This window comes from Gopherus flavomarginatus, chromosome 3, assembly GCF_025201925.1.
Source record: "Gopherus flavomarginatus isolate rGopFla2 chromosome 3, rGopFla2.mat.asm, whole genome shotgun sequence".
NCBI classification, from domain to species: Eukaryota; Metazoa; Chordata; order Testudines; family Testudinidae; genus Gopherus; species Gopherus flavomarginatus.
Window position 1 is genome coordinate 212,575,247 of NC_066619.1, and position 19,498 is coordinate 212,594,744.

Here is a 19,498-nt window from a genome sequence, read left to right on the forward strand (position 1 = left end):
CAAAAGAGAGTGTTCACAAAGAGGAAAATGTGGATATTTTGTTCTGGTGAAATAGATAGCAGCAAAATGGCATGGGAGCAAGCAGGAGAAAAGAGAGAGAATCAGTCCCCAGTTAAAAGGGATATAGCTAATTAGCTAAAGTTGGTGGACTAAAGACACAATAATTCTAGGTTCCATGACATGGTATGAGTAGAGTAACAGGCCACAATTCGTGTGACATAATAAATTAAGGCTTAATAATTGTCTCATGATCCCTCATCAAAAGAAAGGCAGCATAACAATGTTTTAAGAAAGTGATAAAAAGTTGGTCTTCCCTGTACACATTGGAACTGTGACACAAAAGCAGGAAATTCTTAACATTTTTTTTTAACTGCATCATGTAGTGAACACAATAACGCAAAACATTCTTTCCCATGGTTAAGACTGTGTTCAGTTCTTGTCTAGTAAAAGCTTATTTAAACTTAGATGTGTAATCAGAGATCACTTATTGGCCACAGAATAACCAGATGTTTGCAAAAGTTGTGTTAACCTTTCTCCCAATGATTTCTTTTTCACATGTTTTAAGCACATGGCCAAAAGCATACACAAGCAATAAATCGGAGCCAGTTTACCCCTCATTATTTCCTAATTTTGTAAAGGATGAGCTGACTGTGTTGAAGAGAAGAATCAGTTTAATATGGGATACATCCTCTCACTGTGGGACTGTGTCCTACTCTGACTGATATATGAACTCAATCTAATAGATCTTTTCTGTCCCCTAATGGATAAAACTATAGCAACTAGCACAACATTGGTTGTTTCTATGTCTGGTTTACTATGACTGTAGAATTACAAGCAAATTAATCACATATGGTTCTCTATATAACAGTGTAGACATACATTCAGAACTTGACAATTTACAAGATAAAAGTAAAATTATCTAAATTGTCTTTACTCAAACCTACAGCATACAGGCACTCCAAACAGTTTGCACTAGAAACTGCAGTTTTTTTTAACGATTTCAGCCCAGTATGTGCAAAGGTCATTGTTTGAGAAAAAGCTATTCAAGTTTACAGAAAAAAAATGAGTAAGCATACTGCATGTCACCAAAGCAGTTGAAGGTATTTAATGTATTGAAAAGCATCAAATGCAAATCAGAACAATGTAAGGTAACCTTTTAATCATTAGTTATGAGCCACTAGTATTGCAATACCTACAGTCTCTCAGATCAGATACTTCAGGTCTCCTATGGTAGTCTGATTAGACTTAGTTCCTCTTCTCTCACTTTACAGCAACAGTTGCCGTAAAGTATGGGATGTAATAATCCCTAAAAAATTAGCAGTATTTTGCAACGTGGCTCACTTTCCTCAGCCATTCTGATTCAAATACTTAAGTGACCAAAATACCATCCAGTTATTCTTCATTGGTCTATTGTGTTTCCCTTGGCTGTCCAAATCTGCATTACTTTCCATTGAATATGGTATTCACAGTTTTAACATAACTATAACCATATATCTATACACCAGTTTTCTCTGCTTGTCACTCTACAATAAAATGTATTTTTAATAAGTGTGTAAACCACCACATTCATGATTTTACAGAACAGTTTCCAAGAGAGGCCTTTAGGGGGGCCTTCCTTCACATTACAACTGGTATTAACTCTCAACCTCAGCAGAGTGGCTTGGGCTTAACTGCACATGGAGACCACACTAATTTTTCCACTCCGTGAGAGGTAAGGTGTACTGGTTAAAGGTGAAGTGAAGATTGCACTGTTGCTGCCTGATCTGTGGCTAATAAGAGGATTTCAGTTTCCAGTGTTTCACTTGGCAATTCCATGGACATTTTAAAACAATGCCAAATTAACCACAAAAATATCTTTAAGTTATATTAATTGCCCTAACTCCCACAAGTCAGGAAGTTCAGGGTTCTAGTTGAAACTCCAGTTTTAATACCCATTTTTTCTGCCTACTAATTATGGGAGTGGAACACAACCAGTGAGCAATCTCACATATTGTATCCTGTAGTATTCAGACATACAGAAAGGTGAATTAAGAATGTGTTTTCAGTCTTGGAATTTCTGTGCCTCCACTGATCTATCAAACCCTCTATTTGAACACTATGCTGCAATACAAGGTATGAGAGTTCAGCTTGTCTGTTCATGCCTGAGCCAACAGGATCGGAGAACACTGAGGATACAGCACCATCAGCCTGTAGGGAGGCAACACTTTGTATTACTGACAAGGACACCTGCAGATATACACATGAGCAGCCTCTATAAACCCCTGAAGAAGCCACATGCAGTCATCTGTCTCCAGATCAACTCCCAGGGAGATTTTGAAAAATGGACAGGACCAACCTCTCTCCTGGGACCCACCATAGATTTTTTTTTTAAATGCAAAAGGATGGTATCTTAAGAGATAAGCATATCCCATAAATGTTTTGGTACTACTAAATTCTAGAGCTCTACAGAAGCATTTTGCATGGATACCTTTTTTAAAAAACACTGCAACTAGGAGGACTTCTGCTTTCCAATGATGTAGTTTGTAAATTGGCTTTCAAATACCTTCCTTTTTTCAAGGCAGCTATAGCTGCTAGAAAGCAAGGGACAGATTGGGATACTGGAAACTTGAAGGCAGCTTTAGAAAAGCTGAGAACTTTTTAAAAAGCACTTGGTTGTTTTTGCTCAAGTTATTAAAGATAAATCGTGGCTTTAGTTATCAGAAGGTACGTTACTGCCATCACTAAGAGGACAGTTTGAGTAATCATGGAAGAACAGCTTAATCTTATTCTCCTGGATGTGAACAGATATTTTAAGATCTAGGATGTACTCACAATAGAGATTACCAGCCTCAACAACACTCAGAAAATAGTCAGCTACCTATTCATCACATACCTAGAAAGAACTCATGTAGCCCAGAGATCATCAGCATGTTTGAACTACTAGATATTTATATTGTAATTCTGTCCACCTGGCTTCTACAGCTTCAGTTCATGTATCATTGCAATGCAATCCCAACTATAACTGAGGGGTCTAATCCTGCCATCTACACTCTCACACACAGTCCCACTGATTACACGTGAAGAAGTGTTGCAAGATCAGGCCTACAGAATGTGACTCCAAGGATAATTTAGCCCATAGTATTTATGTTTGATACTATTAAGATTAGAATAAAATCTAAAATATTTAAAAAAAAAAAAGAGTTTCACAATACAGCAGAAAACATTACAAGATTATATTGTTGCTTTGTACGGAGTGGTAATATAGAACGTAAAGTTCTCTTAGTATTTAGACATAGAAAAAAAAAGCTGTGAATAGTCTAACATTAGCCCCATCTCCTTCCTTCCTGTTCTAAAGTACCGGCAGCAAGTGTCAGACTACTAGCTGATTATGTCACTAATCTCAGTCTTAAACACCGGATCTTCAGAGATGCTATAGACATCTCTGGAGCGTTGCTCTCTCTGTACTCTATGACCCAGCCTACTGGAGATTTACACCTTCTAGTGCAAAACTGTATTTTTAATCTATCAGCAAAGTAGATTATTAAAATGAGAATTGGCATGATTTAGCATACTCACCACTTTGATGTGTAGCTGGTAACACTGCAACGCTTTTTACTTCAGTCAGGACTAGTTGTGACTTTATACCCAGATGCTTTTAAAAAAATTTAAAAAACATACTAGAAACTATAGGCTATTGCCTGCTTAAAGCACATTTTTTATTTCCCTTACGACAGACACGATTAATTGTGCTGAATTAATCTTGCCCTTAATTTGATGTTCTTTCCTGCAGTGGTCTGATTAGCAGAACTTAATTTTATGAACTATGAATATAGTCTTAATAAAAATGAAAAATATTACAGTAACAGCACAAAAGGATATTAATTTTAACCTTTTTATTTTGCCTTTGACCTGAACGAGGCAGGATAGTATCCAGTATTATGTCTAATTCACTTTTCAATGCAAGCCCTCCAGTGAAATGTAGTAGGAGAATTTATGTTTAACATACATGGTCCTGGGCCTGCATCTCCTACTCATGTGAGCAGCCCTGTAGACTCATGTGAGTAAGGGCTGTGTCTAATAAATGTGGTGGTCAGCCCACAGGAAATGCAGTAGATTTAAATTAAAATATGTGGAAAAGTAGTGTTGTATATTTGTTTCCTTCTATTATTTAGTATAAACATGGTCAGATATCAAATAAATTAATAAAGAAAAGAGCAAAGGCATTATTTAAAATAGTTTAGCGTGAAGGGAAATTATAAGGCCCTGATCCAACAATTTCATCCTAATTGTCTCACTGACTTCTTGTAAGGACTACTCAATTAAGTATTTGTAAGATAGGTCCCTATACAAGTTAGGGACCAATTGAGCACTTTTTTTACTCTGGAAAAATGTCAGTGGGTGATTTGCCTGAGTAATAAGAGCTGAACAGTCTACAATAAAGAGTAACTGTGGAAGGGGTTATAGTGACACTCACACATCTCACAGGCCATTCACCTCCCTTATCTCTAACAGTGCTATAGGAAATGTCAAAGGCAATTTTTTAAAAGCAGCTGTTATCCATTTTGCAGTTTGAGTAACATACAGTAACACTTGGACAGCTTTCAGGAAACTCAATTTCCAAGATTCAGTTTTCTGTATCAGATTGTCTCAAACTTATCTAGTTTTATATCTCACCTCCTAACAGCAGCGGAAATACCTTTTCACTCTGCTGTTTATGTAACTGAGCCTAGGACTTCATCTCTCTGTAAGAAACAGAAGCCTTTATTGTTGTTTTTCTCCTAACGATTGAGCATTAGAGCAATAGATCATGATGATAATGGTCTAAAAATATCCAGTCAATTGGCTTAACAAGGTAAGAAATAGGTTGTTAAAAATGAGAAGTGACATTTGAAGAAGATTGCTTGGATCAGTGAATCTTCTCCCTTTAGGGACTTATCAAAGGTGATAACACTTTTCAAAGATGTTAATCTGAAATAATCTAGACAGTGCAGTGCAATAATTTAAGACATAACTGATTATATACAAACATCTTACATTGGTGGAAATTTCAATAGGCCAAATTAATTCCTGTTCTACACCCACTGTGGTCAAATGAATATTAATATCCTAAATATTCATCTGATTTCTGGCAGAGTGGGGTATTTTAATTTTTAAATGCTATCTACCACTTTGCCAGGAAGTCAGATCGGTTTTTCTAGTTCCCATAAAAAGTTCTGAATTTCCGAGACAGACAACTTGACTGATTTAAGTAACACCAGAAGAGTGAAACATGCTCCAAGTTTGGAAAAGCAGGTATAGACCAGTTCCTCAGACACAAAAGCCAGCTGATGCCTCAGCCAGGTGTCAACAAAATCAAATGCACTACCACCTGGATAAGGCTACATTCTCTGGCAGGAAGAAGGGTGAGTGAGAAATTTACATCTTGGCAAAGGGTCTCAACTACTGGAAATGATTCTCAAACAGGAGGAAAAAAATATAAAAATGAGGAACTAAGATCTCAAGTCACCTCTCTGCACTGATCTCTACTGACTAACATTTGAAAGACAAAGGAACCGTCATTTAACTGGGGAGTGGTCCTGGCTGAAGGAATCCAGTCAGACTGCTGTAAGCATATGGTGAGAGAAATCTTTTGCTTTAAAGTTCACCCAGCCTGTTATTAGTTTGTGTTTTACCGTAATTTCTTTTTCTGACTTTTTTGGCTCATTACTTGTAATCACTTAAAATCTTTCTGTAGTTAATATACTGGCTTAGATAAAACTATAAAATGAGTTTGATTTAATAGTTTGGGAAACTCCATTTAAGGAAATAGGATCTGTGCATATCATTTTCTATTAATTAAATGACAGACTTTCTATGAGCTTGTATTTTTCAGAATGAAAGAGCTGGACGCACATTTCTGGGGACAAGTCTGAGATTGGGAATTTGCTAGTGTACTCTGCAATACAATTTAGGAATCATTGGCTAGAAGCATAACTCAGCTGGGAGTAATTTACATGCTAGAGGCGGTGTGAGAGCAAGGCCAGAAGTGGTTGCTGTCACAGCAAAGTGGTGTAAAAGGCACCCCAGTTAGAGAATTGAGAGGACACAGCAGTTCAGCAATCCAGCTTGTACCTTGGGTAATGTCACAGTCACATAAGTCCTGTTTTTCAACTGAGGTATTTAAAACTTACACCTTCAAAAATGACCAGTTTATACTGGTCATACTAAGGCAAAATATGTGATGCTACATACAGTACTAAAATCTCACCAGTTTCTTTGGTGCTTCCATAGTCAATTGCGTTGAAGGGTTAGCTGGAAAACAAGAATTCCATTTTGCAAACAAATCACTGAAACTAATATTTCTGCAAAAAGTTTTTACAAATCAATGTTTTCCAACGAAAACATGTTTTGTGTATTAAAAAAAACCTCCTCGTTACAGTATTACTGAAGGTTAGAGTTAAAGTCACATGACTCACCCAGTGTACATGTGAGTCGGGAGAAGCAGTGTCCTATGGAACATCAAGTAGAAGAAATAGACTGTTGCTCAGGGTGTTGCACGTCTGGCAGCACACTGCAGCTTCCTGTTTTGAGGCTGTTTCCACAAGGATACAGATATGAGTTAATTTTTGTACTGTAACATGCTGTTTCCTTTTTTATTCACCTCTCCGTGTAGAACACTGGTTGCTAAAAGCTTTACATCATTTGTATTATACAACATTTTCAAAATATATTTTAGATTTTTCTGATTTTGCTTTTCTCATGAATTTTAGCACATATGCGAATACCAGATGGAGAGCACTGGAGACTGTTTTTTTTATCTAGTCACAGAGCAGGCTAGGAACGAAAACCAACAGTGCAAGATTTCCCCACATTTCTCTGCCTTTGTACCTCAACCCTGGCCCAAAGGGGCCATCAATACAGATAAGAGGGAGGTTCAGTCTTCAGGGTTCCTTTCAGTGTTAGAACTGCTACCTGAGATTGCAAATTTACAAGTTACGATTTGTGGAGATACATGAAGGCCTGTTTACCAGGCACCAAAACAAGGCCACTAGATTCATTTCAGTTAGGCCACTGAACAGACCTCAGCTGGCCATAAACTCTTGCTCTCCACCATCCAGGCCTATAGTCATACTGGAATCTACCTCCAGTCTCTTGAGGGACCCATTGCCCTAGGTTTTCCTGTAACTCCGTTCACACACTGACAGGCATCCGTGAACACCTGCAACCACTTTCAGTGAGCGCTACAGTATCACATATGCCATGCATACAGCTCCAGCCAACTCTTGCAGGACTTGCTGACCATCTCCACTATGCCTCTGGAACGTGCAGTGTCTATGTACACAAAACTCATTCTCGTTTGCTTGATCAAATCAGTATTCACAGTTACAGGCACTTTTTCATAAAGAGCTGTTCTACTCTAATAGAAACAAGCACCACGTTTGCTTTACAGTGACCTGGGCAAAGAGCTCTTTCAGCGTGAGACAGTTGTCTGTCACTGACTTTAAAATGTTTTGGAAAAAAAAATATGGCATGCCATCTGGATCCCAAACTCTCATTAGATCTATTGAAACAAATGGTTAGTGGGCTAACAGCACTTCTCACATTTTTTAAAATGAGATTTATTTATAGAGGATACAGACGAGAGGAAATATGTAAGTGCTTATAATTAGAATTATTAATAGCATTACATTTCTACTGCCAGAAGTGTGTTAGAACAGAGAAAGACACAGACCCTACTCCCAAGAGTTTACATTTTGTATGTGACGTGAGTGGGGATGAGAAAGCAGTAGGCAGGAGATAGGAGGAGGAAGGTCAATGGTAGAGCAAAAAATATTGAGAACTAATTGATGGATGGCCTTGTGGTTAAGACCAGTTCAATCCCTATCTTTCCCAGAGATGTCCTGTATAACTTGACAAGTCACAACCTCTCTGAACCTCAGTTTTCAATCTTTAGTTGGGGGATAATACTTCTTTTATTTGTCTTGTCCACTGACCCCTCACTTCACTGCGTGTTTGTGGTTTCACTGCTGTGACCCCATAGCACCCCACTGAAGTCAGGGGGATCTGTAAGGGTGCAGGAGTTCTCTCACATAATGGAAACTGCAGATCAGGCCCCTAAACTGTAAGAACTTTTGGGAATTAACTGTCTTTTACTATTAGAGCTGGTCAAAAAGTGCCAAAAAGATTTTTTCATGGGCTCTTCAGGGAAAAATGCATTTTTGTTGTCTGTATTTTCTAAACTTCTTGTGGAAAGTTCTCCCTCTCTGCCCCCAAACCAAAACACACACACAAAATCTCATTCCATGTCCAAAAAGGTTTTGGTAATAATTTTAGGTTGTTTATAATAATTTTCAGAATCCCAAACCAATTTTTTTTAACCAAAAGATGAATATTTTTACTAAAAAATTGCAGTTTCTGTTTTTCATAAAAAAACAGAAAGCTTGACAAGAATGAACATTTTCTAAAATAATTTGCATTTAGGTAAAAAACAACTCAAATGTTTTTGTCAAACATATCAACCAACTCTACTTACTGTGTCTCTGTACTGTACAGTGACTGGTACAGTGACGCTACCCTAGTATAAACATTAACAAAAGTATGAATTGCTAGTATACAGAAACCAGGCCCCAACAACATGGTACAATAAATAAGTTAAAGTAAACAGATAAACCAGGTTGGGGAAGAATCATAGTAAAGTCCAAGTTCAGTTCCCATTAAGTCAATAGCAGGACTGCCATTCTTAGTAAGGTTCTGAGCATGGAGGAATGAACAGTCCCCTTTGATGGAGGGAAGAGTTCTTTTACTAAACTGACCTTGCAAGAGTCCAGCCCATCTGTTTCCCTCAAACTGATTGTGTAGCTAAATAAGCTCTAACTTATTCATATCCCATTTGCACTGTAATACTTACATCCAGAAGCAGCATCCTTTAGAGTTCCAGCTAGTTATGGTCTTTATGTTTGTGAGAGAGAGAGAGAGAGAGAGAGAGAGAGAGAGAGAAGAAAATCTGGCTTTTGACATAAATAAGGCACTAAATGCAGCTATTTAGCCATTCAAAGGAAGCCTTCCTACTCTAAGTCTTCAGTATCTGGAACATGCACTTACAATGATTAAAGAAGATAAACCAGACAATAAGGGGGATTGGAAACAAATATAAATGCTACAGTGCCCACCTGTCTTTTCACATCTGGAACTTGGCACTTGAGCAAGAGGTTCCAAAACAAGATTCTTATAAATTTACAAATCTGTTACATTGACAAGAGGGCGATTCTGTTTCTGATAAAAGAGACTACTCCCGGAGGGAAAAGAACCTGTGGACATGAAGTCATTGTGCACTGTCTGATTCAAATAAATGTGCCAGCATAGAGACAAGTTATTGCTGGGTAATTGTTCTTAGTGAAGATCAGTTGCCATGTGCAAGGCAGCCGTGTTAAGATTCATTTGATGATAAAAATCAATAAGTTATAAAGAGCAGGATGTAGTATATGGTTCACCAATTGGTAATTCAAAAATAATCAAATCTAAACATTCTTCTGTAGGGACAGAAACTATTGCTATGTATTGTACCAAACTGACAAGTAAATTGCTAATTCATCTGTTCTGTCAAAAGCAAACATACAAGATAATTCTCTCTTTATTGATCTTAACATTTTGACACTGGTCCACCAGTCTGCTTAAGTGTGTAACTAAAGAATGTTATGATATAGTAGTCCAATTTCACTCTTAGATTGAATAAAAACATGCATAGTAATATTCCCACTTACACTTATCTATCTTTTATGGAGCTTTAATAAAGATAATTATGTTCTCTACAAATCTTTCATGAAAATTTAGAAAACGAACAAGTAGAACAGCAAACTGCTTGACAAGGCAGCATCATGAAAAAACAAGTCGAGACAATACAAACTCATAAAATTGATACTTATAAATCTGGGCCACTACTCCATCCTTTCCCCCAAAGTCAACAGAATTTCAGATATACACCACTACCTCGATATAATGCCACCTGATACAACAGGAATTCGGATATAACTTGGTAAAGCAGTGCTCGGGGGGGGGGAGCGGGGAGCGCGTGGGGCTGCACACTCCAGTGGATCAAAGCACGTTCAATATAACACGGTTTCACCTATAACATGGTAAGATTTTTTGGCTCCCAAGGACAGCATTATATTGAGGTAGAGGTGTAGTTGTATTTTCTTTAATGCCGCTATAACAGGGTGGCTTGTACCTAACAGATGGAAAGCCTGGGTTCGAACCCACCCTGTGGAGTCCTGGGGCTGAGGCCAGAGTCAGATGTAGTTGTGTGTAGACCAAATGGTGGCTTGGGATCCAGCCTGAGTCTGAGCCCCTGGCTTACGCTGCTTAAGGAGACACACTTGAGAGAAATAAGATTACAAGAGCAACAGGACACTGCAGAGAAGATCAAGTAGTTGTGGCAGAGATTGAGGAAAAGATCCTGAGACCTGAGGCTTTTCCCCAGTTAGATAGGGAGTCTCCAGCCCTTCTAAGGGCTTGTCTACATCAGAAAGTTGCAGCGCTGGTGAGGGAGTTACAGCGCTGCAACTTAGGAGGTGTACACATCTGCAGGGCACCACCAGCACTGCAACTCCCTGTTTGCAGCGCTGGCCGTACTCCCGTTTTGTCTCGGGTGTAGAGGATCCAGCGCTGGTGATCCAGCGCTGGTAATCAAGTATAGACACTTACCAGCGCTTTTCTTGACCTCCGTGGAATAAGCAGGTATCCCAGCATACCTGAGGAAGCCTCTGGTAATCAAGCTGGTCTCCTTCCCCGGTTTGCTCTCGCGTTCCCCGAACAAGCAGGTCTCCTTCCCTGCGGTTTGCAGGGGGGTTCCGGGAAAGCGAGAGCAAACCGCGGCGAAGCTGGTCTCCTTTCCCGGTTTGCTCTCGCGTTCCCCGAACCCCCGAGCAAGCAGGTCTCCTTCCCTGCGGTTTGCTGGGTGGTTCGGCGAACGCGAGAGCAAACCGGGGAAGGAGACCAGCTTCGCCGCGGTTTGCTCTCGCGTTCCCCGAACCACCCTGCAAACCGCAGGGAAGGAGACCTGCTTGTTCGGGGAACGCGAGAGCAAACCGCGGCGAAGCTGGTCTCCTTTCCCGGTTTGCTCTCGCGTTCGCCGAACCACCCTGCAAACCGCAGGGAAGGAGACCTGCTTGCTCGGGGGTTCGGGGAACGAGAGAGCAAACCAGGAAAGGAGACCAGCTTCCCCGTGGTTTGCTCTCGCGTTCCCCGAACCTCCCTTGAAGCCGCCCAACAGCGCTGCAGTGTGGCCACATCTAACACCACTTGCAGCGCTGGTTGCTGTAAGTGTGGCCACTCTGCAGCGCTGGCCCTATACAGCTGTACTAATACAGCTGTAACAACCAGCGCTGCAAAATTTTAGATGTAGACATGGCCTAAGAGGACAAAGACACTGAACAGGAGTTTGGGGGCCAGACTGCATAGGGACTGAATAAAGCAGCCCTCAGAAGGAGAATGTTTTAAAATCACTCTTGGTGCACTTCTTAAGACGACCCGAGGATGGGGAAATGCAGGCAGCTGCCCAGTTACAGTAACCAATTAATTCAGGCCGCAAGTTATAGTGGAACAATCTGCCATCTATTGTAATACAAGGTTGCTAGTATAAGGCAATTTCAGCTATATCAATGCAAATAAACTGAAAGATAAAAATACTAGTATTTTATTGGAATGCAAACATCTTTTGCCTCATAATTTTTGGCACAATCAAAAGCAATAGGAACTCCTGTCTAGAACACTTATTTGTACATTACAAGAAAACACATTCAATATGTTTAATTGAGGCAGAGATGTCAGTGGATGGGCCTATCCCTGGAAAGAGAACAGTGCACCTGGAGCCCCATGCTCTCAAAGAGCCTTGTTGACACAGATGACTGTGTCTATCCAGTATGGGAAGGCACAAATCTAAAGGGGAGGACATGTGACCACCCCATGTGTCTCCTCTCATCAGCAACAACCCCACCCCTCTCCCCCAGGCCACTATCCCCTCCCCGCCCATGTTACCTGCGGGGCCAGGGGCTCTGTCCTTCCCACACTGCACCTGCACCCCCAGCACACTGACTCAGCTGCTCTCCAGCAGGGAGCAGGACAGAGCTGCTTCTCACAACTGAAGCTGGCCGTTTTGGGTCGCTGCTCTGTGCGGTGCAGCAGCTGCCTGAGAGAGCCTGGCTGGGGAGGTGGTGGCGGCCCTCTCCCTGCCTGGGCTTGGCTGCTGCTGACAAGGGCTGAGCATGCAGAGAGGAGGAATTCAGGCTCACTTGGCCCCTGTCCTGGGCAGGTGGTGGCCTGCCACCTCCCCAGCCAGGCTCTATCAAGCAGCTGCAAGGAGCAGTGACTGGTCCCAACCCTTTCGCTCCCCACATGTCCCAGCTGCCAGAGACAGAGGCCAAGCATGCTGGGGCCAGGAGCAGCGGGAGGATAGACACCCTCTCCCTATCTCCCCCAACCCCAAGCAAGCCAATCTGGGGGTGGGAGAACACTTGACCCCACATGCCCCTCCTATGCATTGCCTCTGTTTGTTGAAGTCAGTGGGAGCAGGGTTTGTCCATATAGTTCTCTTTGCAGGATCAGGGCCTAAAATTCCATATATTCTTAATTTTTTGTTTATAACCTCATTCCATAGGTTTTGAACGTTATCAAATCTAGCTTAGAGTTAGGCCTTCTTAGTCATCACATCTCTAGCACTGTCCAAGTAACTCTGTTTTGTTTGATGTCTTCAGAGTCCATGGAATTTTAGGGGAGACAGAGCCCATTGCTGCACTTGTACTATATAAATAAATAAATATTTGACCAAGCAAATTCACTCAAGTTATTTCCAGTTGTCTAATCTGCTGATGATGATCTAGGACAGTGATATTCAGACCTCAGTGGTTAAGGAGCCAAGTTACCAATCAATTCATTATTTTCATTTACTATAGTACTTATATCTAGTTATATAATTATTGTTTTCTCATAGCAAATAAGTTAATAACTTAGTGCGAGTTGGTAACTTAATTGGTTAATAACATAGTAAAAGCATCCTGATTGGTTAATACTTAAAATCACACAGTGTTTTAATATGTGCTGCAAAGAGCCGCAGCATACACATTAAAGAGATGCTTGTGGCTCACAAGCCTCAATCCGAGTATCACAGATGTAGGACTTCATCAGCCCCTGCATCTATTCCAATCTTAGATTAGGATGAGCGAGAAGAGTGCTGATGTACTCCTAGCTCTTTCATGCACGCAACCTCCCTCTGCAGTCCCATCCCCTCACAAAACCACTGTGAGCAGACAGAGGAACACACATCCCTGACTGCCCCAAGTTCTGCTCCACCCCAACTCTCAAGCTAGATAACTAGATGGCAACAGTTCTACCAGTTCCTGTAGAAGTTCTCACCAGAAGCCAACCCTATATGCCTATCCTACATATATCTGATAATCAGCCAAAGTGAGACTTTTGGACTCTGTTCCTCTGTTAAATTATATGCAGTGATCCTTTATCCTCTCTCTGAGAGGTCCAGTGTACTCACACATTATTAGATCAGATTTGCTGTTCCAACATCCAGCTTATACCCAAAGCAGTATAGTTCCTTTCCCCAAAGTGCTAGCTGCTGCTGGGTTTCTCTCAGTTCTCACCATCCACATCTATATATTTCTCAACACAGTCTGTAGCATATTTCCCACTCTAGTGACATGAGTCTCCACATGACTAATGCCAGACAGGCATATGCTGATCAAAGTGTTGCCATATTTCCTGGAACCAGTCACATTTAGCATTCATCTCACTGCGTATGCTGAGGTACCCAGCCATGCTACAGTAACCAAAGAGCTTGGCCGAGTCAGACCTTCTGCTCTCGCTGTTTTGCGTCAGCAAATAATGTTTTAAAAGTCCTATGGAAGCCCCTATTTTTGCTCTCTCTCAGTCAGAGCACTTAGTACATCAGTGGAACTTAAACATGTATTAAAGCACTTGCTAGAGCCAGGCAATCATGGGGTTCTCTACTCACCACTGGGGTGCCTCCTTGTAGCTGCATCGGGGGAAAAGCTCTGCCCAGTCTGACACACACTCTGGTTTCTTTCTTGTTCTGTAATCCATCACATGCTGCAGGAGTTGCAGTGCTTCATCTTTGTGCATTAAGACACTCCTTTTTCTTCGCTGGGCTCTCCGGGGTTTCTCCCTTCCAGGGTTTCAAAGTCTCACCAGACTGATTATCCAGGTAGCATTCCTAGAAGTCTTTTAAGTCAAAGCTATGCCACTTCCCTCAGTGGCTGGTAGGTGAACCCAGGCCCATCCACTACTCTGGGTTCCAGCTCAGGGACCCTACAATCAATAACCAAGCTCTGCTCCATCCCAAACCTTGTTGTTATTTCTCTGGACTTCTTCCTATTCCATTTCTATCAGGCTTCCTCATCCACCACCCTTCTTGGTAAACCATTCTTCAGGGCCAAGATCCCAGAACTTCTACTCCCCCACTAGGCTTCTTCCTTTCACCCAGCTAAGCCTAGAGCTTAACTGTAAGCTTCTACTCGACAACTCCCTTTCTTCCCAACCTTACACCTGCCCAGCCTGCTCCAGCTCAGCTGCTGCTGCAGCCTCAATTAGGGATTGCTTATGAAGTCTAATTCTCCCTCAGGTGTGGCCTATTGGTTAGTTTACCCTTTCCATTAACCTTTCCAGACTATTGTGAGGTGAACACCCTGTCACACAGGGACTCGATTTTAATTTTGTTTAGGTGAGTTCAGTGAGCCACAACCATCAACACTAAAGCTAGAAAATGGAAAATATCTGCTGAGCTCCCCAATGCACTTCACCTCCTCTCACTTCCATAGCCAGATCACAGCCTCAGCTGAAAAGATTTGAAACACCTCGTGCTATTTTTAATATTTTGTTTGTATAGCACCTTTCACTGCAAGATGTTTCACAAACTGCACTAGGGACAGTATCTGTCAAACAACCCACCGTCTGACAACCATTTACATGTTATCTCCAAAGTTTTTAGTACAATGTTGCTTGGTCTCTATTAAACAATCACTTCTACAGAATGACTGATTTTTACTGAGCATTCAGGTGGTAACTTAACACAGTTTTCACTGTACATACAGACAGCCCTACTGATTTTGTATCCATCTTTGGGATGGAGTGTGGTAATCAGTCAGCAGCACAACACTGAAATGGCACTGAATAACTGATGGGTACTGGATTATAAATAGGGACAGAAATTTTAGTTCAGGGTTTGTTTGGCTTTTGAGTTCATGTTGAAATGCTGGCGAAAACACTGTAAGCACAACCCAGGGACATGGCATATGAAATGTCACACATTGTTTTTGTTTAATTAGAGAAAAAGTGAAATTTATTTTTGCATTTGATATACCTATACTGATTGCTGGAACTAGCTGATGCATATAAGTAGTTGTATTTTCAGTGCATGTTTCTTCATGTGGCTTTGTTCTAAAGACTGGGTCCATTGACTTCAATAGGAATGAAAGCTCTAACTTAGCAAAGCACGTAAGCACATAAGCACATGCTTAGCTTTCCAAAAAATGTTTACGTTTATCCCTATTCAATAAAACACTTAAGAACGTGTTCAAGGGTTTTGCTGAATCTGAGCATAAGCACATTCAATTTCTTGCAGTATCAAGGCCTAAAAGATTCGCAGTTGTAGGCAGAGAGAGCTGATGTCATGTTTTATCAGACTCAATCTTAAACATGCTGCCACTAACATTCAGAGTAAAGTGACTGAATGTGAAACACATTGGTTAGAGACTCCTTTTATTTATGGGCTCACTATGAAAGCATCCATAGTTCACATTTTCTTCCAGAAATATCCTATAGTATTATTAAATAAAGTGAGAAAATCAGTATAGTGCCAGTTAAATCACTTTTAGCCTGTGAATCTTTGGGGCAGGGGCTGTTTTGAAATTTCAGTCTTGTGTAGTATCAAGCATATTGGTGGCATCAAATGGTGAATAAATAATAAAACAATTAGAGGTGCTTGGAAATTTTCCATTGGAAAATGTGGATTCATCAAAATGAAACGTTTCATGGGAACGTATCAATTTTGACAACATTTTGTTTTGAAACAAATGGAGTGGATCAGTATGATAAGGTCAAAGCACACTCAAATAGCAATTTCCTCTCTCTCACACACACAAGCAGATTTTCTATCGGCAAACTTCTGCCAGCATTAATTAATGATAACGTACAGTAGTTGTGTAAGATCAAGAGTGCAGGATTGCTCAAAGTGCTCTTTCAAGTGCCTCTTGTGCTTGACACATCAAGATCTCAGAACTGTTTAAAAGTAGGTTTAGCTCTTATTCAAGAAAAATAGAAGCCGTATCACTGATATACCAGTATATTTGAGATTAATTGTAGGAGCATGCCATTCTACATTCAAAAACTGAATCTGATGCAGTCTTTACTGGAAGAAGGGAAAAGGTAGCTTGGAAAATTCCAACTTCATCAATGCTAGTCAGTTAACACTAGGACTCATGAATAAGGCTGGGAGTTTATCACGGAAGTCATTGATTCCATGACCTCCATGACTTCTGCAGCGGCTGGTGTGCCTGGCACAGGGACTGTCTGACCAGCTCAGGCAGCCCCTGGGCCAGTCACACTGGCTGCTGCTGGGGCAGTCTTGGGCCACCACACCACACTTCCCCAGCAGCAACCGGAGTTTGGGAGGGGGCAAGGGGTTGGTGCACAGGATGGGGTGAGGTCTCTGGGCAGCACTTACCTTAGGGGGGGCTCCCCGAAAGTGGAGACATCCCCTACCTCAGCTCCTAGGCAGAGGCATGGCCAGGCAACTCTGTGCACTGCTTCCACCAGCAGGCAACCGCCCCTGAAGCTCCCATTGGCTGTGGTTCCTGGCCAATGGGAGCTGTGTAGCCAGAGCTCTTGACAGAGGGGCTACAGGTCAGCCTGGCCACACCTCCGCCTAGGCCCTAGATGCTGAGAGAGGGGGATTTCACTGCTTCTGGGGAGGTGCAAAGCCAGGTAGGGAGCCTGCCATACCCACAAACCCTCCTCCACTGCACCACCCACAATGCCAACGGGCCACCTCCCCGAGCACCCATGGTAACCTCCCCACCCCCAAGATTTAGTCAGGGATATATAGTACAAGTCATGGACAGGTCATGGTCCATGAATTTTTGTTTGCCCATGATCTATCCATGACTTTTACTAAAAATACCCATCACTAAAACATAGCCTTACTCATGAACACTTACTTAGCAGGTTCTTCTGTGGCCCCCTCACCAAAATATCTGGGGTGCTTCACTATCACTAGTGAATTTATCCTCATATGACTCCTGTGAGGTAGGGAATGGGAAGTGCTATTATCCCCATTTTACAGATGGGGTATGTCATAAACATACAGCTAAGGGTAGCAAAAAATCCCTCTTTACCCTGTAAAGGGTTAATTCCTCTTTTACCTGTAAAAGGTTAAGAAGCTCAGATAACCGGGATGGCACCTGACCAAAATGACCAATAAGGGGAAAAGATACTTACAAACCTGTGGGGGAAGTTTTTTTGTTTGTCTCTCCAGTAGTCAGCATGGAAACAGGGCAGCGAAAATATCTCCCTAAGCCATATCTAGACTAAGCATTTAGTCTGGCAAAAAAGAAGCCAATTAATTTTTTATTGTTCTTAAGATCCCAGGGTGTGGGTCTGTGTTCAACTGTACCAATTGGTGAGGATATTATTCTCAAGACCTTCCCCAGAAAAGGGGGTGCAGGGCTTGGGGTAATGTTTTGGGGAATAGGACTCCAAGTGATCCCTTCCCCAATTCTTTGTCTAAATCACTTGATGGTGGCAGCACACTGTTCAAGGCAAAGTAAAATGTGTGCCTTGGAAAAGTTTTTAACCTAAGCTGATAAAAATAAGCTTAGGGGGTCTTTCATGTGGGTCACCACATCTGTACCCCAGAGTTCAGAGTGGGGAAGGAACCCCGACAGGGTACTAAGGCCAGAGGTTGGGCTCTGAAGCCTGGGTGTGGGGAAGGTTTCATAGCCCAAGTTCCACCCTGAGGAGGAATGTCTACACAGCTATTTTTAGTGCTGTGCACGAGCCTGTGCCTGTAGACTCAGGCTCTGAGACTTGCTGCTGCGGATTTATTTTTGCAGTGTAGACATACCCTTAGGCACGAACACCATCCCCCAGTCTCTAGGGCACCAGGTGGTCATCTAGGGGTGTTCACACGCTCCTTTTTGTTAAGCTTTTAAATGATGTAGCTTTTTGTGCGTTGGAAAAAGGCTCCCATGAAGGGTTGGTCTCCAAATAGCCTGAAGAAAGACTTACTTATGCCATCCTTACAAGGAAGTTACACTGCATGTTGCCTATGCGACTCTAGTGATTCATGAATTATTGAAGTCAGATGATTTGAATGATTTATAGAGAGTAGAGGTTCTCTATGTTCTACAGTACTAGAAATTAAAAACTGGATATAGCCACAAACTACCAGCTTTGATAAGGAGTAATAAAATGCCACCTTTTCCTGATTGGATTATATTTAAGAGAGAGCAAGATTGCCTGGTACCAAATGGGGGAGTGGGGCAAAAACCTTTAAACCTTTGTTTACATTTAAACATTTTAGGGATAGAGTTCTTCAGTTTTTCTGAAAATCTCATCCAGCTGGAATAAGAAATCTAACCTAGAGCATGTCCCTCATTGTGGAATACATAGAAGGTCACCGCTTTAAAGTGATTCAGCTGCTGACTCATCTCCTCTCCCATTTGTGCACAGATATACCATGAGGAAATCGTGCAGTAACTAACCACAAGACAGCTGTGGCTTAGCAGCAGCTAGCAAACCAGATGTCACTCTGCAATTCTGGACTTGCACATACATGGTTTTAATTGAAACATGACCAAGTCTCCCATGTGTCACTGGATACTGCTAAATGCCATTACCTTTGATCTACAGCCTTCCCCATGTTAGTATGGAAAATATGATCCTTAAGAAAAGGATAACATAGCCCTAACCAATGCTTTTATTTTTTCCAATGATATGAAAAGTTATCAGATCTTTTTTTCAGATGTCTAGGAAATGTTTGTTGAACTATGGTTAAGCTTGGATGCTTATTACCTTAGCAGTTCCTCTAGTTTAAGGATGACACACAGTAGTGGAATAGGGCAGGGAAACCTGAACTGTCCCTGTGTATGCTGCCATTGCTCTACCAGCTCATGCAGACCAGTCAAACCCAGTTTAAACCAACTGAGGTGCATCCATGCTTAATCATAGTTCAACACTTTTCCTAGACTTTTTTTTTTTTTACAGTCTGACAGCGGTAGTGTAAAGAAAGAGGTGCAGGCTGGTCATCTCACTCTCAATCCCAGTGAACAGTCAAGTCTCAGAGTTAATATTATTGCAGTTTGTTAGCATAGTTTGATGATTTAATGATTCTGAAGGCTGGACCAAGACAAAACATTTTTAAAAAGTATTTATACAGCTCAAGGTGGCTAATGAGATTTTTTTTAAATGTTTACTAAGCTCCAGTCTCAGAAGCATTTATGGGCTTCTGAGCCACTCACAC